The sequence below is a fragment of the Plecotus auritus genome (genome assembly GCF_963455305.1).
Source record: "Plecotus auritus genome assembly, chromosome: 9".
Classification (NCBI taxonomy): domain Eukaryota; kingdom Metazoa; phylum Chordata; class Mammalia; order Chiroptera; family Vespertilionidae; genus Plecotus; species Plecotus auritus.
In genome coordinates this window covers 103,147,974-103,175,320 of record NC_137783.1, presented here as the reverse complement: position 1 = coordinate 103,175,320, position 27,347 = coordinate 103,147,974, and the positions used below count along the sequence as shown (strand labels likewise).

Sequence of the window (27,347 nt, the reverse complement as noted above, 5' to 3'; positions counted from 1 at the left end):
TAAATTCTAAGAACATTTTTTTTTGGTATAGCAGAGGTGGGAATTTATTGAAGAACAAGCACAGATCCCCACGTGGGGAGGGGAAAAGAGTCCCTAGAAATCTGTTTTTCATATAAATTGCACCAAAAGAAAGTAAGAAGACAGTTGGATTAATTTATGAGATATTTATTAACTCACAATACCCAACATTCTGTATGATCAAGGTAATTGAAGAATGTATTTATCTTTACTGATTATTAGATAAGATGAATATAGTAGTGATTTAAAGTGAGAAGTACTAGAACAATTTAATCATAAAGCATATTATCTCTTTAACCTGGATATGACAATTGATGCCTTTTATTCACACAAATATTTCAGGATAAAATATACTGACAAGTATTCTGAGGGATACAGTGTTGATTCAATAAAGGCAAAATAGGAAAAGAAAACAGCCTAATTTTCAGGAACGGTCCTCTTACATTTGTATTGTGAAATGCCTTCATGTCAATTATGTCTTAGTTTACCCCAGCAACACTGGGTAATAGTTATTACAAGTTTTCTGTTTTACTATGAAGAGTACTACGTAGGCTTATAGAGGTAACAGTAACTTAACACAAGCAGCCATTCAGAGGATAAGTGTTTCTGATAATAAAGTTTTTTCAGCAAACCCTACGGCTATTTTTTTCACTTGAGTAACGTTTGTTTTCTTCTAGGCCAGCTGGTGTGCATCTGCTGGACTTCCACTTCTGCAAGCAAGCAGAGTAGACTGACAGCTTTGAAAGGGCTCATGAGATTAGGACAGGCCCACTTGAATTATCTCCTTGTTTTAAAGGTCATTGATTTGGGGACTTATTTCTGCAAAATCTCTTTACAGTATTATCTACATTTGTGTTTAATTAAATAACTGGGAGAAGGTGTGTGCACAGGAAGAGTTTTAAGATGGTGGCACCCTCTAAAAACTCTACTTTTCCATACTTTAATCTGATCTCATTGAAAATGTGAAAGAACCTCACTTAGGCCCACTGCTTGATTCTCTAACAGAGTTAATGCCTATGTTCCCACCCTTAACTTGGCAAGCTGGCTCCGCAGATGTAATTTGGAATTTTGATACTTTTACTTAGAAAAATACACAAATAACAAAAAAGTTATTTTAACCCCATTAATGGGATATTTATTCCCTATTCAATAAGGTGTTGCTGTAGAAATAAATTAGATAATATTACACACACACACACACACACACACACACACAAAGAACAAAGATAATATTACACCAATTTGGTGCCTGAATTGCTTTAATTCAAGAGCTATTTAACTGATTTCAGCAAACATTAGAATGTGTCCAATCTATGACTAGCAGTGTGCTCTACATGGGAGCAGGACATTCACATCTGTGTCCTCATGGAACTCTGTTTTGTTAGATGTTAAACAAACCAGAAAAAAAACACACAATAAAATACAATTGTGATCAATGCTACCCAAAGAAATAATATGCATGCAAAACTGGGATAATCAAACCAAAAGTCCAGATTCCTGGCTTCTATTCTAGCACTCTTTTCACTGAGCTATTGCTGAATTATGCAGCCCCTCAAAAATCCATAGTTAAGCCCTACTGGTTTGGCTCAGTGGAAAGAGCATTGGCCTATGGTCAAGGGCACATGCCTGGGCTGCAGGCTGGATCCCCAGTATGTGTGTGTGTGTTGGGGGGCGGTGGGAGGGGAGCATGCAGGAGGCAGCCAATCAATGATTCTCTCTCATCACTGATGTTTCTAACTTTCTCCCTCTTCCTTCCTCTCTGAAATCAATAATAAAAATACATATATTTTTTAAAATCCATAGTTAAACAGCACTCCAAATTAGATAGCATATGAATAGAATCACATTAATCTGGCTGAACTCTGGCTCATCAGGAAGTATCGTTTAGTGATGAGTCTGAGCAAAAGTCTTGAGTAAAGGTGGCAAAGTAGTGACAATAACTATTCTGTCAAAGGTTTTTATTGATAACCTTTTGTTCCTGTTGGAAATTGATATTCAGTTATCAGCGGAGTCCTGAATAGAAGAGTGAAATCTGAGGAGGAAGTTAAAAGCATGTTAATTTAATCTGTATATTTGAGGAAAGCATTTTGGATCCTGACTTGAAATCACTTTATTCATATTTCAATTTTCATGAATAAAATGCTTGGTCATTTTAATAAATGCAAGGCCTTTGAAACATTTCTAAGTTTGCCCTACATTTTTTGGTAATGCACCATTAAGAACAGAGAAATAAAAGAGAGAGGTCTGAAGGATTAGATCTCTTTGCCGGTAATGAGTAAATGGGCTTCAACTGTGGGAGAAAATATGAGCTAATAGAGATGGGAAAACATAATATAAAAAGACCTGTATTTGGTGGAGGTGAAAACCCAGAGGAATTAATTACAAAGGCTTGGTTGGAATGTGAATCAAATTAGACATGTGTATAAAGTATACAGACCCTCCAGACAAGGACACTGTGATTTGTAAGCCTGGTATTCCTACTCTGGGGCGACAGGGATTGATCACAACATAATGGGACACTTCAGTGTCTCCTTCTCCACAGATAGACCAAACAGGGTTTTACAATTTGAATATGACATTGTCAGAGAGATAAAGATGAAATGAAAAGAGTTTAAATGATCAGCAAGTGGAAACTATTGAATAAAGTGCAGCAAAGGAGCAATAATAAATAAGTATGCATTCATTTTCTATTGCTGTGTAACAAACTTCTATAAATATTGCAGCTTAAGCCAATACCCATTTATAATCTTAGTGCTTCCATCAAACTTGGGTCTACACAGCACAATGGAATTCTTTGCTTAGGATCTTAGCAGACTGAAATCAAGCTAGGGTTGCATTCACAAATGAAGCTTGAAAATTCCTCTTTCAGGCTCATTCAGGTGTTGGCAGAATTCAGTTCCTTGTAGTTGTAAGACTAAACTCCCCCTTTTCTTACTGGCCATTGGGCAGGATCACTCTTAACTCCTAGAGGATGCCCACAGGTCCTAACCCTGTGACCACTCACACCATGACAGCTAAAGTCTTCAAAACCAGGGGAAGAATCTCACTGTAGTCTGATAGGTTAGATTAATATATAATGTAACCTAATCCAGGGAATCACTATTCCATCATATTCATAGATCCCAACACTCCAGGGGAAGGAAATTCACAGAACATATACACCTGGAGCTAGAATCATGGGAGCATTCTGTAGATTTGGTTTCAAAAAAAAAAAAACTTTTTCCAAAGTGGTTGTACTATTTTATACTCTTATGAGCAATTTTTTAGTTTCAATTGCTCCACAGCCTTAACAACATTTAATACTAACAGGTGTTTTGTTTTTTTATTTTAGCCATTCAAATGGATAAAGTGGTACCACACTGTGATTTTAATTTGCATTGCCCTAAGGACTAATAATGAAAACTTTGAAAGGATTATTAGCCATTAAAATAACTTCTGATGTGGTGTATAGGTCTCCATTCGGTTTTATACTCTTTTTTCAATTGGAGTTTTTTTTATTACTGAGTTATATAAATTCTGTATATTTTCTGAATATGAGACCTTTGCCAGATATATTATTTATGAATGTCTTATTCTAGCTTGTGGCTTATGTATTCATTTTCAATGGTGTATTTCATGAACAGAAGTTTTTAATTTTGATGAAATCCACTTCATAATTTTTTTTCTTTTATGATTTTTGGATCTCCTCTAATTTTTAAGAAGTCTCTACCCACCCACTTCCATATTTTTCTACAGCACTGTCTATGGAGGAGACTATACTTTGTCATTGTGTCACTGTAGAAAAAACTTTGCTGAAGATCAGTTGACTTTACATGTGCAAATGAATTTCTGAGTCCTCTAGTCTCTTTGGTCTATATGTCTGTTTTAATGCCAGTACCATACTGTTTTCATTTGGGTAGCTTTGCAGAATATTTTGAAATCAGGCGGTGTGATGTCTCCAGCTTTGTTCTTCTTGCTGAACATTACTAAGGCTATTTGGGATCTTTTGTGACTCCATAAAAAAAGTTTAGAATTTTTTCTTAATCTCTGTGAAAGATGCCACTGGAATTTTCACAGAGATCGCAATGAATCTGTACATCACTTTCAGCAGTAGGGACATTTAGTAATATTAATTCTTCCAATCCATGAATAAGAGTGATCTTTCCATTTCTCTGTGTCATCTTCAATATCTTTTATCAACATTGTATAGTTTTCAGTGAACAGATCTTTCAACACCTTGGTTAAATTTATTCCTATATATTTCATTAGTGTTGATGCGACTATAAATGGGATTATTTTCTTAATTTTATTTTCAGAAAGTACCTGGCCTTCAATCTAAATACTATCTCTACAAGTAACTAGTCTCAGTCTAAGCACTCAATCTTCAATCTAATTACTATCTTCTCCAGGCTCATCTCACTCTTGGAGGATAATCTATTTCTATTGTTCCTCCCCACTTCTGCATTGGGAAAACAGGTGCATATTTAGCATACCTGTGGTTCTCAGACTAGTTGAAATGCAGACTTCGAGGCTTACTCCTAAAATTCAGTAAATCCAGTAGTCTAGGTCATTTTCACACCTAGAACACCAACGCAAACTGAAAATATCCAGTACTAACTAGATCTTCAGTTACTAATTGTCTGGTTAAATGATACTTAACTAATTAGTCCATGATGTAGAAAACATGCCTGGCTTTGTTCTGATGCATCAAGTGCTACCAGCTCTTTCTCTAAAATGAGTTGGAATCACCCTATTTTGGATTTCTACAACATTTGCTAAAGCCGAGTCATTATATTTTACCCAGACCAGGACAATAATTACCTCACTGCTCTCTTTATTCATGCTCTTCAACAACTAGAGGAAGGTTTTTGTTTTGTTTTGTTTTGTTTTTATATATTTTTATTGATTTCAGAGAGGAAGGGAGAGAGAGAGAGAGATAGAAACATCAATAATGAGAGAGAATCATTGATTGGCTGCCTCCTGTAACATCCAGCCCAACCTGGGCATGTGCCCTTAACTGGAATAGAACCTGGCACCCTTCAGTCCACAAGCTGATGCTCTATCCACTGAGCCAAACCAGCTAGGGCAAGGTTTTTAAATAAATAATTCAGATTATATTACCCACCTCCTTAAAACACTTCTATGCTTTCAAGCAATGATTTATGTTTACTACATTCCTGATCTCACCTATTTTTCCCCTTTCAATGTGCTCCAGTCACATTGGACTTCAAAGAATTCTTCAACACATTTACTTCCACACAAGACTTTTGCACTTGCTGTTCCCACAGGGGTCCTCAAACTTATTAAACAGGGGGCCAGTTCACTGTCCCTCAGACCATTGGAGGGCCGGACTATAGTTAAAAAAAAACTATGAACAAATTCCTATGCGCACTGCGGGCCAGGGACGAGTCGACTGCTGAGCAGGATAGGCAGTGGCACCTGGTGGGCCGGATAAATGTCCTCAGCAGGCCACATGTGGCCTGTGGGCCTAGTTTGAGGACGCCTGGATGTTTTTTGCCAGATCTCTGTACCGCTAGTCCCACCAACCATTCAAATCCAAATTCAAGTTTTACCTCCCCAGAAAAGCCTGTTCACCCAGTCTAAGGAGGTTGTCTCCACTCCCAAACTTTCTCTGTTGTCATCTATAGCATTTTTAAAACATATTAAAAGTTAAAATTTTATATATTTCTTTATTTACTTGTTTTTGTCTCCCTTCAATATATTTCAAGCTAGATGAATACATATAAACCTTGTCTGTTTTCTGCATCACTGAAGTCCCAGTATCTGTCATAGGTTAGGCACTGAAAAAAGTTTGTTAAATAAACAAGACTAGAGCAAAATAAGGAGAGGGCGGGAGGGAGGTGGTGGATTGGTGTGTGTCACATTTTATCAAAGTAAAAATGTATTCTTAAACTACAGCAGAGTAACCAAGGAAAAAACACCATCTATCTGTGTTTTGTAATTCATGCCCACTCAACCACTTTATGAGATTAGGCCAATTTGCAAATATGGCCAGCTAAGCATTGCATCTGTGCTATGCACCATGTTTTCTAATAATGATGAGAAAAAGAAATATCACACTTTATAAACACTGTCTGCACAAAATAAATAAGGAAGACACGCAATGGAGAGAAAAAAGAGAAAATATTTTAGATATGGATAGAACTCAATTTGAATAAAACATTCTTGAGGTATAGTAAGTAAAAATTCAAAGGCTCGTGTGTCTACATTAATTAAATTAAATGTAAAAATTTCCATTCCACCAGGTGGTTATTAGAATTATACGGGACAAGGTAATCTGAGAATGTCTGAGAAAGCCTGACACACAGTAGGACTAAGAAATGATAGTTGCTTTCCTCGCTCACTCTATTCTATTACGCAATAAGTATTCTACTAAGTGAAAGAGTTTCTGCCCACAACACATTACTTAATTCACTTAATTATAAACACGACTTCAACAATAAAGAAGATATAATCAAAGTTGCCCATCCTATCTAGGAGGCAGTGTGATTTAGTGAAAATTATCAAATTGAAAGAATATATTTGCACAAATTTCTCTGTTTGGTCTAATTCTTAATATCTTCCACTCTTAGAGACAATGTGGCTTAGGTTATCCAAGGGGAAATTTATCATTCCAAAGATCTATAACTGAAACAAATGGAAATGCATTACTGTTTTAACTATTATCTAAAAAATACTACCGTAAACAAATATCATGCAGGAAACAAGTAAGACATAGTTCCAACTTGTCCTGATTTCAGCACAGTGGCAATGCCTTACCTTCTACAGCCTTCTTCTTGTCAATTCTATACAAATACAAGTGACATAGCAAAGGAAAATAGTTTTTACTACTGTAGATGCAACAACTTTTCTAGTTTTATCCACCTTATCTTAGTTCTCTATAAATGAAATCAGAGTATGTTCTCTTTTCTGTGTGATATGAGTCCCTCAGCATAATGTCTGTGAGATTTTGTGCATTTTTTCTTTTTAATTGCTCAGTATTGTTCCATGATATGAATACACAACAATGTGTGGGTTGTTGTTTCTCTGTTAATGGACATGTTTCTAGTTTGAGGTTATCTACCTAATAGAAGAGTAATATGCTAATTGACCATACCTTCATGACACCCACCAGCCAATCAGGAGTGAGTATGCAAATTAACCCAACAAAGATGGCAGGTTAATTTGCATAGGCAGACGCGAGCAGCCAGGGGTGTTCCACACCACCCCAGCCACTCCAGGCCTCTGAGCAGCATGGGAAGGCAGAAAGGCTGCTCCAGGCCGGAATGGAAAGGTGGCTCCAGCCACAGCGAAGGTGGTGTCGGCAGCTAGGGGAAGGAAGGCCCATTCTTGCACGAATCTTTGTGTATCAGGCCTCTAGTTATTAATAAAGTTGCAGTTAATATTATTGTAAAAATCTTTTGTACATTATTTTTCTTTCTCTTGGCTAACACTTAGAATTGCTAGGTCAAAGAGTAGGTGTTTTTTACATTTTTTTAAAGTGCCAAATATTTATACCAAGTTGTTATACAATTTTACACTCCTAGCAACAGGGAGGAGAGTTTCCACTTCAACAGTATTTGGTGTTGCAAGTCTTTTTAATTTTAGTTACTTAATTGGTTCCATTCCTGGTCAGGGCACAGGTTGCAAGTTCATTCCACAATCAGGGTATGTAGAGGAGGTAAAGATTCAATGTTTCACTTTCACATGGATGTTTCTCTCTTTCTCTTTCTCCCTTCTCTCTAAAATTAATTTTAAAAAAAACATATCCTCAGGTGAGGCTTTTTAAAAATATGTCTTTTACAGACAACACAGAATTAGGTGTGTTTTTTTGTTTGTTTGCTTGTTTTGTTTTGTTTTATCCAGTCTTATAATCTCTCCCCATTTGATTTGATTGCTTGGTCCAGAGCTCAGTAAATAGTTTCTGTAGAAAAGGTTACTAACTAGATGGGAAATGTTTTATGTTCTACATGCTACATAATCTATAATAATTATTTCATTCTACCATCTTAACATGAAAGTAATCTTAGACAATATGAAAATCAAGGTGAATAGCTGTGTTCCAGTAAAACTTTAGTTATGAACACTGACATTTTAAAGTTTAAATTTTATATAATTTTCTTTTGTCACAAAATATTCTTCTCCTTTGATTGTTTGACCACTTAAAGTTCAACATCTATTCTCAGCTCATGGAACATACAAAAATTGGCAACCCTTGGGCCAACACCTGATTTAGCCTATCTACATTTAAGATAATTTTGATATGATTTATTTGTATTCTTTTTGTCCTATCTGTTCATCTGTTCTTCACTTCTGGCTTACTTGTATGTTAATATAATATTTTTTATTTTAATTTCTCTACTGGCTTTTTTAGCTACATGCTTCATTAACTTATGAACTACTTAATGTATGTCTACCTCACATAAAATGTAAGAACTCTGTTTCCGTTTATCTTATGTGTTGCTGTGAGTACACATACACAAAAACACACAAACACACATATGTAATACATCTACATACCTTATAAACTCTCAATTTTAGCTTTAAACAGTGATATGGCTTTTAAATAATTAAGGAAAGAAAATAATGTATTTACTATGTGGTTCTTAATGACTTCAGGTAAAGAGAAGATTCCATATGGTACTATTACTCTTTATCCTGAAACATTCTTTAGTATTTCTTGCTGTGAAATCTGCTGGTAACCAAGCCTCTCAGTTTTGTTTTTTATCTGAAAATGTCTTTATGTAGGTCTCATTTGTGAAGAATGGTTTCACTAAATATGCAACTATTGGTTTATAATTTGGGTTTTTTCAGTACTTAAAAAATGCCATCCATTTTTTTCTGGTCACCAATGTTCGTGATGAGAATCAGTAGCATTTAAATCAGCTTCCCATATATAACATGATATTGTTCTCTGGCTGCTTTCAAGATCCCCCACCACCCCATTCTTTATTTTATTTTTTATCCATATCAATACTTAGTAATAAAATGAATGGAAAGTAAAGGTCAAATCGGAAAGTCCTTTACCCAAAATGATTATTTAAAAATGTTTTATTGTTGTTTTATTAAATTCATTGGAGTGGCATTCGTTAATGAGATTTATGTTTCAAGTGTACAGATATAATACATCATCTGCATATTGCACTATATGTTTATCACCCAAAGTCTAATCTCCTTCTGTCATTATATATTGACTCCCTGTACCCTCTCCTATCTCCCCTTTCCCTCTGGTAACCACAATACTATTGTCTGTGTCTATGACGTTGTTTTGTTTTGTTTGATTGTTGCTTCCTGGATAAGACTTTTTTTTTTATTATTGTTGAATTTTAGCAGTTTAAGTCTGATGTTCCTAGGTTTAATTTGTCTTGATTTATCCTGCTTTCATTTTGCTAAACTTCTTGGTTTTGTGCTTTTCACCACATTTGGTAACTTTTGTTTTCTATTTCTTCAAAAAATTTTCTTTCCCATTTTCTGTCTCTTCTTCCACAACTTTAATGGTATGCATAATAGACTACTTGGTATTGAAACTGATCTTTTTTTTTCCGATCTTTTTTTTCTTTATTCTTTAGAATTAGTATGTTCTGTTGATCTCTTATTAAATTCACTGACCCTTTGCCCTAGCTAGATGGTTGGGTGTCATACCATGCACTGAAAGGTTACTGTTTGATTCTCAGCAATGACACATGCCTGGATTGCAGGTTAGATCCCTGGTAGGGGGCATGCAAGAGCCAGTTGATTGATGTTCCACTCTCATACTGATGTTTCTCTATCTCTCCCTCTCCCTTCTTCTCTCTAAAAGCAATTAAACATAAATTTTTAAAAATTAATAAATAAGATAATGTGCTCAGCAAAGGGCCAGGCATGAAGTGAGTGCTAAATAAATGTTAGTTCCTATTTTTAAAAAATCACTGATTCTTTTTTATGCCTCACTCAACATGACAGAATGACTGAGGACAGTTGACATCAGCCAAGCCAGTCTATAGACTAATGGAGCCAATATTACAGTAGGCAGGCAGAGTGTCAGGGACAAAGGCAATACACAGATCCAAGAATATGGCTCTCACTCACCAGGGCTGATCTTGCTACTAACCTTGCTAAATATACAAACTGCCAAAACTGACACTGATGCTGGGTTCCCAATATGCCACATTTCTCAAGGAGACAACTTATCTCAAATAGATTACATTGGGCTCTTCAAAAATGGACTAGAAAGAAATTCACTATAACTGAATTAAATATATTAGAGACATGAGCTTGCCTTTCTTGCCTACAGTGTCTCAGCCAGCATTTCTATCCAAGGGCTCATATGTAATTGATGTACTAACAATAGGATTCTGCATAACATCACAGCATACTACCGGAGGCATATCTACTGGTTCTATCATATGGTATACTACATACTCTGAAGCTGCCAGTCTGATCAAGAAAGATAATAGCTTTTGAGGGTATATTTGCACTTACCATTTTAAAGTAATAGGATCTATACTTTAGGTTTCAGGATATACCCTAAATTAATACTTATTATACAGTATATCCCTAGTAGGTAAAATATACAGGACTAGGAACAAATGATAGGATAAAAAGTGATGCCACTCACTATTATTCCCAATAACCTATTGGTGAATATATACAGTCTGTCCCATTATTTCTAGTTTCTGTATATATATATATATATATATATATATATATATATATATATATATATATATATCCTGGATCCAAGTGGGGAATGCACCTCATTAAACTTTACCTACAGGTACTAGACAGTCAGTTTGGGCTCCTTGTGCTGAGAAGATAGGGGTCAAGGATTGAAAATCACCATCCTGGCAAGGTAATTAACACTGATATTCAGAAGGAGGTAAGGCTGCTGTTAAACTATGTTAGAGAAAATACTAGATTTGACATCAAAAAGATCAAGCAGAGTTGCTCTTGGCACTTTTCTGCCCAATTTTGATAGCAAATCAACAAATAAAGAAGCTATAATCTGAATAAGACATGATAACCAGGAGCTCAAAATCCCTCAGGGATAAAGGTCTGGGAGATACCACCAGAAGAGATGCTAACTGAGGTATAGGGAAATAATGGTAATGAAGGAAACTTATCATCAGTTACAGCCTGGAGTATATATGCAGCTGCAAGAACTATATTTTATCCTACCAACCCTCCTCTAGTAAGACTTTGGAGACCCAAGAAAGAAATAACACAGAATCTAGGAGAAACTTTTTTCTAGATGGTGTGAGCAAGTGGATCCAAGCCAGGCAGTGGTGAATTATTCAGAATCAAGGCATTCATCCTCTAACTGCCAAGCATGTTGTCTGCTTACAACTCAGAGCTGAGCCCCTCCCTGGAAATTGCACTTGTTCCAAAGGAGCTGCCTTGCTTAAAGTTACACCCTCAATGGCAGTCTGCATCCTGTTAATTCAGTTGAGCAAAGAACTAGCTCCCTTGCTTCAAAATGTTATCCCTGTGTCACAGCATTCATTCCATGGGAATGAGCTGACAACTTTGTTATGACCAGTGTCAATCAAACTCTTGCTCTGACCAATCCTTCTTTCCTTTCTCCTTTACAGTGGTATACCTGAGACCTCTTTCCTCACTGTACTGTAGCTACTGTTCCCTAGAATACTCCCCAATAAATGAAGTCAATGTAAATTTCAATCCCGGAGTTTTCTTTCCTGGGGAAATTGACCTAAGGCAGCTCTGAAATATAGGTCATTGCCATTTTACTCATTAGTGAACTGACTCAGAGAAATTAAGTCATTTGCTCAAGGATTATACAGCAATAAGTAACATGAACAGTAATTCAAACCCAGGTTTGTGTGATTCCAAAGCCATATGCCTTGATATTATCATACTACCTTCCCTCTTTTCTTCAACTGAACATTATTACCATATTAATAAAAGAGTCTGCAGCCTTTTCTGTTTGCTTTAAAGTAAACCTTCTCAAGCTGACAGGTCTATCAGAACTTGTCACTTATAATTTAATGCCATCCAGCATGGTTAGGGCTTGACAGACTTATAGTAAAACCCGAATGGATACTATGCCATTATGAATTTAATGTACTGCCCTCATGAAGCCAACTGCCAAATTAAATACTTAATGCCAGTCAAATTTATTTATAGAATCAACTCTCTCCCCTTTAGCTATTATTGTCTTTTATCCTTTAGGTTTGAAGCCTCCGGAGCTCTTTAGGAACCGTTTGGCAGTTCATCCACCTGGGGTAACCCATCGCCAATGGTGACATTTTCCGGTCTAGAGTGAGAACTATTTATGAAGAGAAACAGGACCCAATGAACTTTAGGTTGAGAGAAAAGAGATGAAATACGAATAGATGCTGTTATAATGTAGAGCTTGTAGAAATAGATAAAAGAGCTCTTTTGTTCTGTCTCTTTTGTTCTACATCAAACATCTGTAATGCTTTCAACAATAAAGATAAATTAAATTTAATTTAAAATGCTATTCATATTGGCCAAAGTCACTTGATGCCTGATTCCAAGTCCATCAGCTTTGCTTCTTTTTCACCTTTTAAATTAGTATTGACATGGGATGGGGAAGTAGAGAAGCTTAGGGGATAGTACCTGCCTCACCAGCCCATCAGGGTTCTGGTAAATTATAGTTAACCTGATATTTTTTGTAGAACTCCAGCTGTAATTTCTTCCATTCTCCTTTGGTACTCACGGGCCTTGGTTTTTCTCCAGACACACCTACCTACATGACTTCTATACTTTCATGTTACTAGAAACATGGGTAAGGAAAGAAAAGCAAGGTGGGACATGTCCAAAGGGGAACGGAACAGGGTGAGAAAGCTGAAGCTCGTGTCATGTGAGAAATAGCTGAAGGACATAAAGATGTGTACACTGAGATTTAGGGAGAGCAGCAGCTCGCTGTTGTGGGAAAAGGTAATTAAAATAGCCCTCATCTTGCTCTCACTTACCCAATAAAAACCCTTTTCACTGTTAATTCCCTGTGCAGAATGGTTCTTCTTTGTTTCCACGGCAAATTCCTGTAAAATTAACAACTCATTCTGATATCATTGTAATTAGCAAGCTATTAATAAAAGGAAAGGAGCAAAGGGGGAAGCCAGACATTATAGACATGATTTCTGGGCAGTTTCACCAGGAAGTTGCAACTTTGCACTCCCAGAGGACCACTGGCCTATTCTCTGCAAAACACTGGGGAGAAAGATCCAAAAAAGGAAGATAGATGCATGCCCAGTAAAGTTGGGATGACATAGGGAAGGTACTTTCCCGTCAGTCATACCTGGGAACAAAGATATTAGGCCAGAATGGGCATGGCAACTGCAAGCATGTGAAAATTTGCGATTACTTCATGTCTTACACAAAGGCATTCTCTCTCTTGGCATTCTTGGCTCATCACACTTGTTGCTCTTGTTGCTCTTGACTCTTGTCTCTTGGCTTCCATTAATTTGCCCATGTTCCCTCCTTAGCCATGTGGCCCTAGACCCCAATACAATGGACTGATGGACTGCAGCGGGAAACACAAACCAAGCTAGCCTGATGCTGGTCTGGACTCTGCTCCAACATGGAAAGGAAACTCTGGACAGACTCTGATTTTAGCTCTGCTGAAAACCAAGCCACATTTTTTCTATGACTGTACAAAGGTAAATTGGACTTTGAAAACTCAGGGTTTTAATTCCACAGAAATAAAAATCACTCATTGTCCTGTGTAAGTCTCAGAAGACTATTTTTCTTGGGCTATCACAAGAATTCCACTCCCACTCGTAATCAGGGGAGACAAGGACTTCTCTCTCCCTCCATTAACAGTTCTTCAGACATCAATTTAAATAACTCTTCATCAACTGTGGTACATCTACACAATGGAATACTACGCTGCAGTAAAAAAGAAGGAATTCTTACCTTCTGCAACAGCATGGATGGAACTGGAGAGCATTATGCTAAGCAAAATAAGCCAGTCAGAGAAATATAAATATCACATGATCTCACTCATTTGTGGAATATAATGAACAACATAAACTGATGAACAAAAACAGACCCAGAGACAGAAAAGCATCGATCAGACCGTCAACCCTCAGAGGGAAGGTAGGGGAGAGTAGAGGTCAGGGGGAGAGATCAACCTGCATGCATATAAGCCTAACCAATGGACACAGACATCAGGGGGGTGAGAGTGTGAGTTGGGGGTGGAGGGGCAATGAGGGGATAAGGACACATACGGTATGTAATACCTTAATCAATAAAGAAAATAAATAAATAAATAAATAAATAAATAAATAAATAAATAAATAGATATCACTTCATCAGGAAATATCTTGTCCACCACCAATACCTCTATGACTACTACTACTATCAGAATTGGTCAGTGTGCACTATTACATGATCTAATAAAACCTCTGCAGTTTTGCTTCATAGCACTTATTACAATTTAAAATGTTATTTTTTAATGAAATAAAATTTATTCTTATTATGTGATTTTTTCCCAAATTACTTTGCTTTTAGCCCATTAGTCTAAGCCTTATCACAGCATAAAATAGTGCTACTTTTTTCATGATTGCATTCTTATAGTTTAGGATAAGGCTTTGTGAAGGCCCTTAACATATACGCTTTCAGAGAAAAAGACACATAATGTATGAATGGATGGATGAATGAATGACTTAGTATAAATAAATATATCTAAAAGATGGATAGTACAGAGAGCCCTAGTATAATCAGAGTTATTCATCAGTGAATCTGCCTACATGTGTGAGATTGAGCTCCTTGCCAGGGTAAATACTGAAGAACAGAGATAAGGATTAGTTTTTAAAGCTTATGTATACATTAATTAAACTTGGACCCAAATAACTCCTAGAGTTTTAAGATTCTATTAATGTTATCCTCTTTCCTTTTGCTTTTCTATAAAGTCAACCATTTGAGTTAGATTTTAATTGGCAAGTTCAAGGACTGCCTAACATATCCCTCTGCTCTCATAGTCATGACAATACAATGACAATACTAGGTCCCAGAAGAAAAAGTGATTTGCTCATTGAAAGTCTATTCTTTTGAGATTAATTTATGAAATAATAATACCCCATGTCCTGTTCATCAATCCTATCTCTTCTGGGTATAACAGATGGCCTTGTATATTAAATGTTTAAAACATAGCTTTTGGTTATTTTTTTCTACTCCCCTGAGAATGGCTCACATCGTTATTAAAATAATACATAAAAATAGGAAATTCAATAGGCAATCAAGAGTGATTTCTAGAAGGAATTCTGTTTCCAATATACATTTGCATACTACAAATATAACAATCAAAAAGAAGTGGGAAGCTAGGTAGAAAGGAGTTTTTAAAATAAACTAATAAATAGTACCAAAAAAAAAAGAAGAAGAAAAAGAGAAAATGTTACTATCAGGGAAGCAGATTAGGACTCAATATGAAAAAAAAAAAAAAAAAAAAAACTTTCCAAATTGTAAGTAATGAGTTTCCTAATAATGGAAGTGCTTACATGGTGGGTGATGGAGACCTGGTAGAGTTGATGCAGTTAGGATTCATACTTTGAATTGATTTTGAGTAGCAATGTTGTTTAAAGGTCTTTCTAATTCTGAGGTTCTGGGATTCTAATACTTCAGTGTTGATAATGGAAGCCAAATGTTAACACTGACTTCTTTATAGGATAGTGGACATTCATAACATGAACTTGGAAGAAAGAGGAAGTGATTTAAGAGCAGGGTCCATGGTTCTGGAAGAGGGAGACCTCCAGAGGAAGGCAGGCATCCTAGAACTGAAAGTGGACACCAAATGGGTCTGGGCCACCTGTCACCACTTGAGACAAATTAAACAGAGACAAGGTTGAATCATATATATTCCAATAATGCTGGCAGTATGGAGAGGCAACAGGTCATCCTGTAAATTCTTCTCTAACCTCCCTACCAGCCTGCTGATTATCCTATATAATAAAGAGGTAATATGCAACTTGACCATCACACCCTCACACAAGATGGCTGCCCCCATGTGGTCACAAGATGGCTGGCAGGGGAGAGCAGTTAGGGTTGACCGGGCCTGCAGGGGAGGGAAGTTGGGGGCAACCGGGCCTGCAGGGGAGGGAGGGCAGTTGGGGGGAACCAGGCCTTCAGGGGAGGGCAGTTGGGGGCGACTGGGCCAGAGGGGAGGGCAGTTGGGGGCGAACGGGCCATCAGGGGAGCAGTTAGGCATCAATCAGGGTGGCAGGGGAGAGTGGTTAGGGGCAATCAGGCAGGCAGGCAGGTGAGCAGTTGGGAGCCAGCAGTCCCGGATTGTGAGAGGGATGTCCGACTGCCACAGGGATCGGGCCTAAACCAGCAGTCAGACATCCCCTGAGGGGTCCCAGATTGGAGAGGGTACAGGCTGGGCTGAGGGACACTCCCCCCCCCCCCCCCCGCCCAGTGCTCAAATTTCGTGCACCAGGCCTCTCGTATATGGATAAGGAAGAAAGGCTAATGCAAGCGGGGAGGGGAGTAGGATAAGCAGCTGCAGGATCTGTGGTCTGTGTGTCTCCTTCCAGGATCTTGAAGTCTATTATAAGATATTTAATTTTCTATGGTGTTAATTTTTTATGATGTTCCTGGGACCTAAGAATGGTCAGCATTCCTGAAGGCAAACTTAGAGAAGGTCAGGGTTCAGAGAAGCAACCAAATCAAAGCAAAGCAAGTCCTGTCCTTTATCTGTTCTCAAAATGTATTTTTTTTTCTGAGCAATGGACCCATTGGGGCCCAAAGGTATCCTTATCTTTTTATAGCTCTGTTTTTCTTCTTGCAACAAGTCCAGTTTCCTAGGTTCTGTAGGAAAACCTCTTATCCATAGTTAGTAAGGTGAATCATTAAACAACTGTGGTCCTATACTTACTGTGTGCCCTTCTTCCTATCAGACTCGGGCTCAGAGGAAAGGACCCTGTATGGCTTATCCTCCTTTGGAATCAGGGAAGCTCATTAACCCTGATTCCTAGGCAATCATTGTCTAGGACAGAGCACTGTCCTCAGAAGCAATGTATGTAATCAGGAGACAATCATCACTTCCAAGGGTAAATGAAATTGAGTCATCTTTCCAAGTAGGACAGCAAACAATAGCAGTAATAACCCAAAGTTACATGAGAAGAGGTACAAAGTAGACCATAGGGAGAAAGGCACAGATGATTCTAGAAGTGAAGCACAGGTAGCTTTGGGGACTCAGCTCTGGTTTCCACAGACATAGTCATGCTTTAGCAGGGAAGGTAGGAGACACTCCTGAAGAGTGCTTAGCAGAGAAACTAAGGCAGAAGGTAATTTGCATGAGAAGGGGCCTAAGAGGAGGTAGGGGGCAGTGTTTTCAGTAGTTTAGGAAAACCAACTTTCCTTATTGCCCTGATCTTATGTCTTATATCAAAAATCTAGGCAATATTATAATTGCATATTTTACCAAAGAGCCTGAGGCTGCTGAGCAAATAAAAGGCTACCTTCTACCCTGATGAGGATCAGTTCAAGAGCCAGATAAGCTGGATCTGCAGGGAAAGTTACCAATGACTCGGATGGTAACCATGGAGAAAAGCAACAGCTTGATCCTAATGTGACACAAGGATGGTTTTATATATTTTTAATTATAATGGCTAGTATCAGACTCAACAAATAATACATATGCCTTATGTTATTATAATACTGGGAAATATCACAATAGTGTTGGTTTCTTTGTTTTAGTTTTGTCTGCTGCTGTTTTTATTTTGTTTTTTTGTGTTTTGTGTGGGTTTTTTTTCTTACTTTTCTTTTTCTTTTTCTTTTTCTTTTTCTTTTTTTTACTAGATGTTTTCTGCATGGTTTATCTACTCAGTCATTGTCCACAGGACTCTGAGAAGTTGTAGGAATAAGCAGGCACAGACTCAAGGCCCGGCTTTCTGTCCAACGTTGTGGAAAGGAACTGTACATTACAGGGCAGAGCCCTGTGCTCCCCTACGCCACCTGGACAGAGCTGCAGGGAGAGTGACCTCCGGGGAGAGTGACTTCCCAGGGGTATCCATGTGGGGATGTTATTTTATTTTCAATAGTTAATATAACGGAGTACTATCAGTTCATTCTAGTTTAGGAAAAAAAAACATTTTCTGCAAATTTCTGTATATGTATCTCATTGTTTTGTTTGTATGTCTGTTCGAATTTATTTTGTAAATCTGTATGTATATTTTCTAAATGATTAACTAAGCTTTTGATTCCCCTGCATATGAAATGAGCATTATGATACTACACAATATGCCAAAATCAGAAAGAAAAAAAAGAACAACCAACAACAACAATGAACAAGCAAACAAACTCTATTCCGAATCTGAAAGGCGGTATTATTAGTCACTAAAGATTGCCTGCAGGTTTGTGCTCATTTGTATGGGCAAAGGCTGTGTGTCCAGATAAAGATCCCGAACTATTGTCTCAATCAGTACTAGCTTGGCTTCACTACCGAAATCCCAATTATGTTGTTTGCTGCCATTGTGTGTCAATTAAAGATAAAACGAGAATTCCTATTGCAATATGCATCTAATGGCATGACATGGTTTACCTAAAGTTCATGGGCCCTTTCCAAAGGTGGTGCCTGCTTACATGCAAGAGGTGGGAAGCCTTGGCCTCCCAGGGAGGGTGTGGAACATCAGCAGTAGAATCATGCCTACCGATGTGTATTCCAGATGTATTTTCTAAAAGGGATCTTTGCATCCTCCATGTTCATCCCATCGAGTCTATGCTAACACCATCACCATCTCCCCAGTTACCAAAATTCATAGCGGCGCACAGAGTGTGCTTTTTCTACCACTGCCTCTGGTGACAACACTCCACAGTATGGTATCAAATCCCATAGATTTCATTTTGCTATGTTTCTGTTACCTAAGCCTACTTCACCATTCCCACAGCCCCTGCCTGAATTTATATGCCCCATTCCCATCAGCCTAAAACATTTCAATACCCTCCTAATTGGTGTCTCTTCCTCTGTTTTTTCTTCCCTGTAATAGTTTTTCCATTATACATATATGCATTTGCCTTTTTAAATCACCCTCTGATCAGGACACTCTCCTCCCAAACTTCCCATGGCTTCCCGAGTGCAAGATGTGGTGCCCTGGGCAGGTTTCTCTGACTCCGCGGCACCCCATGCTGCCCAGTCTGACTGGAATGCTCTGTTCCCTCTCAACTGCATTCTTTCTATGTATTTTTGCTAGTTGTTTTTCAAAATGCAGCTCAACTATTTCATCCTCTTTGAAGTATTAAACATTCAAACAGAGTCACTTTCTCCTTCGTGTCATTAATTCCATTTGCACTAGCTAATACCATTCATTTCATTTATCTCCTGTTTTTACAGAATTTACGTATTTGGTCATTAATCACTATCAGAGTGTGTTCTTTTAAAATAATTGGTGTTATTTGATTTTCTCTATCCTCAGGATTTAGTGCATCAGCAGATGCCCAATAGATAGTTTTGTAATAAATGAATGATGAATCAATTATAGGTGTATATTTAAGTAAAAATGGGGGGGGGGGGGTAAAGAAAAACATTGTTGCCTCTAAAACACTTTATTAGGGGTATAATAATTCTCACAACTTGTATTTGATATTAGATATAGGAAATTCCTCACTGCCTTGTCTTATTCATATAGCTGCATCTCTCTGATAAAATGAAATAATGTGCATTCAGAATAATTCTTAAGACTTCATAGCTTTATGCAAGCAAATAAATGGCATTGTCAATATGTCACATACTGGCAGAGGAGTAAAATACAGAGACTTACAAGGTTTTAGTCTGCTTTATTGAGGCAATTTAATAGTGTTATGACTTACCCTCTGATGTCAGTCAGTGATTTTACTAGAATAGGTAAGGTAACTGCTATACAAATAAGTTCTGATCCATTTAAAATGCTACAGTGGAAAGCTGACCGAATAGCATTCATTCATCAGCACTTATTAGACGCCTACTATGGAGACAATGTCTAGTCTCTAAGGACAAAAACAAAACAAAACAAAAAAAACCTTTGGTTGCAACACTTGAGATTGCAGTCTATTGGGGTTGACTGACCTCTAATTCAATGCCAACAATGTCAGAGAATGAAAGCTCTGACTGAAAGATGAACAACTTATTCCAGGAGCCCAAGGATGGTAAAAGCAAGTCAACATGAGGGTTCCTGAATGAAGGCTTAGGATAGAGGTTTTAAGGAATAAATAGAAGTTCAACACGCAGGACAGAGGGAATTGACATTTAGGAACAAATTACAGTTTTTGAAGTCAAAAGCACATGACTAAGCTTCATTTGAGCTCCCAGCCAAGAGTCAGCATCCACCACCAGGGATGTGTTTGAATTATCCTGGACACACAGTCCAGTCCAGCTGATGCTTACATAACTGGTAAATAGCAAAACTGGAACTTAAAATACAGGTCTTATGACTCCATGTCCAGTGCTCTATCCTCTGCTCCACTGCTGCCCACCCGATGGAACTAGATGATGCAAACATAGAGTTTAAGATCAGTAGAGCAGAGGAGTGAGGCACTCACATTACCAAGTTACCCAATCTTGGATTAGAATCTCAACATTGTCACTTACCAGTTCAGTGAAGTTAGATAAGCTTGTTACAGTTCTAGACCTCAGTTTCTCTATTTATAAAATGAAGTTAATAAAAGTCTCTACCTACCTCATGGATTATTATGAAGGCTAAATGAGTTAACAAATATAATATCTCTGGTACATAATGAGCACATAAGAAATTATAGCTATTATGAAAATGCTATTATTTTATGATTTTTTAACCTTTATAACTCTGTCAACCTAATTTATAGTTTATTATCCACCATTATGTTCTCAAAGAGTGTAACGTCCTTCACTTCTAAACAGCCCCAAATGTTTCTTTGTTCCTTGCACACACCATCAGCAAATATCTCACAGCCAAATGCATGAACTTGACTATAGTGAAATCTACCAACATTACAGGTATTGCTAGAGATTGAAAATTCATCTAGATAACACAAAACCAGTGTTCATTATAGCTTTAATTAAATTCCATTGGGGTGTTTTATCTACCCACTTATCTGTCTTTGAAGTCTCCCGTAAGGTCATAAACTTTATCTGGACATAAAAACTAAATAGATTTTGATGACTCTGAATCAGAAAACACTAATGCCATTTCCTTATCTCTGTGAAATAGTCTTTTCTATATACAACCTCTAATGACTGCATAAAGCAACTTTGGTTCTATGTCCTCAATTTGCTTTTGAGTAATTTCTTTTTTTTCCCCTGTTAGCTTTTCTGCTAAAACCTTAGTTTTGTCCTCCATGTAGATATATAGTTTTTAAAAGCAGTAGAACAAATATTTTCATCTCTTCCTCTTTGTGGGTATTGAATTAAATATTATTTATTGTACTCATAATGCCCACTCTATAATATTTAAAATTACTATCTGGAAATTTCTTTTGAGAAGTAGGTAAAAGCTAGCACTATATGTTTGAGTACACAACATATTTCATATGTCTGAGGGGAAAACAGAAAACAATACACTCTCTTCCTCTTTTGGGTAACAATAACAATATTTATGTGCAGTATTTATTTGGCAGCTATTTGCTGCCTTGAAAAATATTTTGTTTTATTTTTGCCAAAAATCAAACTGTCTTATAAACAGGTTCTAAAATACTATATGTGTATAAGGAGACTGTGTCTTAGGATTTCAGAATTTGTTTATTTGAAAAGCAATAGGCATCATGTCATGGTAAAAAGAATGTGGACTTTGGCATTGCCTAGAATTTAAGTTCAAAGCTACTATAAAAATGTGAGAATTTTGGAAATTTAATCTTCTCATACTTCTGCAACTGTAAAATTCTGTGAAATGAGAATTTCAACATTATGAGTACAATAAATAATATTTAATTCAATACCCACAAAGAGGAAGAGATGCAAATATTTGTTCTACTGCTTTTAAAAACTATATATCTACATGGAGGACAAAACTAAGGTTTTAGCAGAAAAGCTAACAGGGAAAAAAAAAAGACATAGAAACCATAAAAAAAATTATCTAGAAATGAAGACTACCCTAACTGAAATGAAAAATACATTACAGGGATCAACAGTAGAATACTGTAGATGAAGCAGAGGACCAACTTGGAAGATAAGGAAGCATAAAACATTCATGCAGAACAGCCAAAAGAAAAATAGAACATTTAAAGAACCTCTGGGACAAATTCAAACAACTGTCATTTGCATGATGGGTGAGCCAGAAGGAGAAGAGAGAGAGTAAGAAGTCAAAACCCAATTTGAAAAAGTAATGATGAAAAACTTTCTAACTTGGTGAAGAAAATAAACATATAAGTCCAGGAAGCACAGAGAGTCCCAACCAAGATGAACCAAAAGAGGCCCACACCAAAACACCTCATAATTTAAAAACCACAGGATAAAGACAAAGAGAGAATCTTAAAAGCAGCAAGAGAAAGACAGTTAGTTACCCACAAGAGAGCTCCCATAAGACTGCCAGGTTATTTCTCAACATGAGCATTTCAGACCAGAAGGAATTAGAAAGAAATATTCAATGTGATGAAAAACAAGGACCTACAACCAAGATTACTCTACCCAGCAAAACTATCATTTAGAATCAAAGAACAGATAAATTATCTATAATAATAAAAGCATATATGCAAATCAACCAAATGGTTGAACAGTGGAATGACCGTCCAGATGCCCTTCCAGACGACCTTCTGAGTGACCTGGATAAATCCGGGACTGTGAGGGCCAAGGCAGCCGGGGCTGTGAAGGCCTACTCTTACACAAATTTCATGCATCGGGCCTCTAGTAAATAATAAAAGATAAACAGATACATACCTATCAGCAATTACTTTAAATGTAAATAGATTAAATGCTCCAATCAAAGGACATACAGTGGGCAGATAGATAACAAAATAAGATGCTTACATATGCAGTCTACAAGAAATATGTCTACATATTGAAAGACACACACAGACTGAAAGTAAAGGGATGGAAATAGATATTTCATGAAAGTGGAAACAAAAGAAAACAAAAAGCTGTGGTAGTAACACTTAGACCAAACCAAATAGACTTTAAAAACAAAGTCTATACCAAGAGACAAAGAAGGACCCCAGCAACTTTTGGGTATTTATCCAAAGAAACCCAAAACACTAACTTGAAAAGATAAATATATTCATATGTTCATTGTAGCATTATTTCCAGTAGTCAAGATATGGAAGCAATCTAAATGTCCATCAATAGATGAACTCATAAAGAATATGATTTGGCCACAAAAAAAAAAAAAAAAAAAGAATGAAATCTTGCCATCTGCAACAGAATGGATGAACCTGGAGGATATTATGTGAAGTGAAATAAATTATATAGAGGAAGACAAATATCAGATGATTTTACTTTTATGTGAATCTAAAAACAAAATAAACAAGCAGAACAGACAACAGATTCATAAATACAGAGGACATTTTGAAAATTGCCAATTGGAAAAGGTGAAGGGATTTTGAAGTTCAAGTTTGTAGTTACATAATAGTAATGGGATGTAAAGGACAGCACAGGAATCTATATCACAAAAGGCCTGTGGTCATGATGCCATAATGGCATCACAACCAAACCGGTCACTAGGAGGTGCATGGAGCACCTCTCATGGGCAGGGACTCATGGCTCATGTGGCAAGGCAGGGCTTGCACGGGGCTGGCGGCGGGGGGAGGGGGGGGTTGCGCAGGGCTGGTGGGGGAGCCGCACGGTGAAGAGGGCACGGGAGATGGGCGCTGAGCGGGTGGGCGCAGGGAGTGCGGCGTGGGTCCCCAGGTGGTGAGCAGAGGTGCTCCCACCGTGGGAGGAGGGGTGGGGGCACACACGGCTGGTGGAAGGGGGAGGTGGTGCGCAGAAGAAGGGCGGAAGCTAGGAACTTTGTGGGGCACCAGCAGCATCCACAGAGCATGCAAGGCATCGTGGGATGGCGAACATGGCCCTCATGGCAGGCTAGGCCTAGAGGACCCTACATGCACATGATTTAATCATGCACTGGGCCTCTACTATAGTTAATAATATTGTAATAACTTATATGGTATCAGATGGGTAATAGATTCTTTGGGGTGATCACTTCATATCCTCATATATAAAGAGCCAGGGTCTGTCATGACCTAAATGACCGGACAGACAACCAAACACTGAACACCAGGCTAGGGAGCTGAGGGAATGGGAGCTGATCAATTGCTGGCAGCGGTGACTGGCGAGCGGCTGGAAGGCAGACCTCTTGGTCCCTCCTCCTGGCCCTCAGACTTCAATTAATCAGTGGTGGAGGCGTGGCGGAACTGGGGACTGGCTCCCTTAGTAGTGCTCCAGGTTCAATCTCAACAGGACAGGCCAAGCACCAATGGGCCGGCGCTGCCGGCACAATCCTGACAGCACTGCCGGCCTCCTGGAACTCGGCCTCGGGCACTGCAGCCACTTCCCCTCCTTAGACAATACACAAGGAAGAAAGGATACCGCCAGCAGCGCCAGGTCACTAGAGCTGGCCCCCACCCACCCCACTCCAGATGAAGTGTGATCACTGTACACAGTAGGAATGTAGTAAAAAAAAAACAAAAAACAATGACCAAGGGCCCACCTCCACGAGCTCTCGGGAGCCTCCAAGCACTGGGCACCCCGACTATTTTAGGGGCTTCAGGTGAGCAGGGGACACAGAGGGGACAGGAAACCTCCCTCAAGGTTGGGCCATCAGTCTGATTGTGGATCCAACCATCCTTCTGTCTGCCAACAGCCGCCTCCTCAGAGAATGGGAGAATAAAGGGAGGAGGCAGTTATGCAAACCCCAGAGGGAATCTAGGGTCCCAGGTACTCTGTCCTGCCCGCTGACACTTTTGGTTTCTCCATGAGTCAGAGGCACCGCCTGAGAGACCCTGGGCGGGCGCCTGGCGCAGCCGCCTCTCCGCATTTGCCTGTTCATCTTTGTGTTTGTCTCTGCGTCTGTCAGGCTGTCCCTGAGCTTGCCTCCATTTCTAGAACTAAGCTTCCGGTATAGCAATAACCTGTGAACCCTCATCCCTTTTCTATGGCAGGATACTTGCCCCCCCACAGGCTACACCCCTTCATCCCCTCCTCCCTACCCTGTGACCGCTGGGTACCTGGAGCAGGTGCAGCATCCTGGGCCTGACTGGTACCAGTGCCCGCCCATGTGCCTGCCCCTGCACCCAGCCTCGCTCTCTTCCCCTCGCCCGGCCCCAGTGCCCTGGGGCCTGCTGCCGGGCCTGCTGCCCTACTCTTGCCACTGCCCGGGGTGCCTTCTGGCCTCGAAATGTTGGTGCTGATTGATCAGATCCTGATTCACCTGAGGGCTGTGCAAGTGGAAACGCTCCTAGGCTGGGAGACAAGTAACCTGTATGAACTGCGCTCAGGGGCTGGACAGACCCTGGGTCAGGCAGCTGAAGAGAGCAACTTCTGTGCACATCTGTGCTGCTGGGCCTGCCAGCCCCTTCACGTCTGTCTGGTGGACTCGGGGGACCGAGAGATGGAAGTACAGTCATCACCAGGCACCACCATTGGCCATGAGCTGCAGACCTGGCATCCCTTCCTCCCCAAGTTCTCCATTCAAGATGCCGATCGCCATATGATCCTGAGAGTGGTGGGGCCCTGCTGGACCTGTGGCTGTGGCACAGACACCAAATTTGAGGTGACGATTCCGGATGAGTCCCAGAGTATGGGCCGCATCAGCAAACAGCGTGTGTGTGTGGGGGGGGGGGGGGGGGGCGGGGGGCGCTGCTCCAAGAAGCCCTCATGGATGCAGATGACTTTGGCTTGCAGTTCCCGCTGGATCTGGACGTGAGAGTGAAGGCTGTACTACTGCGAGCCACATTCCTCATTGACTACATGTTCTTCGAGAAGCGAGGAGGCACTGGGCCCTCTGCCATCACCAGATAGACAGCATCTCAGGGTGAGGACCATCACCTCAGCCAGAACTCAAGATGGTCGCCTGCCTGGCCCCTCCTCGGTGGCAGCCCCTTTCCTCCGTGTAACTGCAGAGGACAGACAGGGATGCCTAAGAGGCTGGGGCCATGGTGCCCCATCCCTACCCTCTTCCTCTGGCCTCCTTCACCTGTGGCCCCCACAAAGGGTATGTATGAGAGCTCTTCCCCTGCTACCTCTCACCACTGTCTCCGGCCATCCCTCAGCCCACAGGCATATCAGCTTTCAAACTTGCCCTACTCACTTTCTCTCACCCCCTTCCAGGGCCTCTGCTCTGGATGGGGCCTTTGGAATCCAAGGCTCTGAGGTTTTACAACAGAGCTGGGGTGGGAAAGGGTAAACAGCACCAAAGATGGCTGATATGGCCACCCACCTCTGCCTCAGCTTGACCAATTAGTTCAGCCTCAGAAAGTGGCACTCAGAGGGGATCCCTACTTCCGGCAATGACTCTAGGGTCTCGGCCCCAGTGCCAACCTCCTCTCCCGCTTAACCCTCCCCACAGCTGGTGCTTGCTGCAGCTCCGTGTGCCTTACTTAACCACCCCTTTCTTCCCTGTTCCTACAAAGGAGGTTGCATCTTTGTATGTTATATTCATATAAACTTTGTAACATTTTGGGGAAAAAAAAAAAAAAAAGATGACCAAGAGAATGCCGCAGTCAATGTCCAGAGCCCGGCTCAGGAGAACAGAAAGAAGAGAGAATTCCATAAGTTGGCCGATGCCAAGATATTTCTGAGTGACTGCCTGGCGTGTGACAGTTGTGTGACCACAGAGGAAGGAGTCCAAGTTTCTCAGCAGAACACCAAGGACTTCTTCTGTGTTCTGAACCTTAATGAAGGAACCTTAAATGAGAAGGAAGAGAGCAGTTGACCCACAGACGACTACACAGAAAGATAGGGCTCACGGCTGGCAAGCACAGTGGTGGTGGCGGGAGCCTCTCCTGCCTCCATAGCAGCGCTAAGGAGCCGTGAGCAGAGTGGTAAGGAGCGAGTGGTCCCGGACTGTGAGAGGATTTCCAACTGTTAGCTTAGATGTGAGCCAGCAGGCAGACATCCCCTGAGGGGTCCCGGACTGTGAAAGGGTGCAGGCCGGGCTGAGAGACCCCCCACCCAGTGCATGAATTTCATGCACCAGGCCTCTAGTATTATATAAATGTCTAATCATGAGGTTGTACACCCAAAACTAATATTGTACATCAACTATAATTGAAAAATAAAAAAAAACATTTTAATATATATAAAAAGAATTATCTTCTCACAAAAAATCTTGTACAGAAATGTTTATAGTAGTGTCATTTATAAAATATACTATATAAAATTGAGCATCTTTCCATATAGCTATTGGCCATTTGTATGTCTTCTGTGGATAAATGACACTACTGGAAATTCAGATATCCTTCAATGAGTGAATGAAATGGCTAAACAAACCATGGTTTATGGAATA

General features: G+C 39.5%; 1 pseudogene across 1 annotated transcript; it reads left to right on the top strand.

Annotated features, from left to right (window-relative positions):
• Positions 1-24,842: 24,842 nt before the first annotated feature.
• On the top strand, positions 24,843-25,861 carry LOC308233631 (phospholipid scramblase 3-like; annotated as a pseudogene). The gene has a single exon. The product of its transcript is annotated as a phospholipid scramblase 3-like (transcript).
• The last annotated feature ends 1,486 nt before the right edge of the window (positions 25,862-27,347 follow it).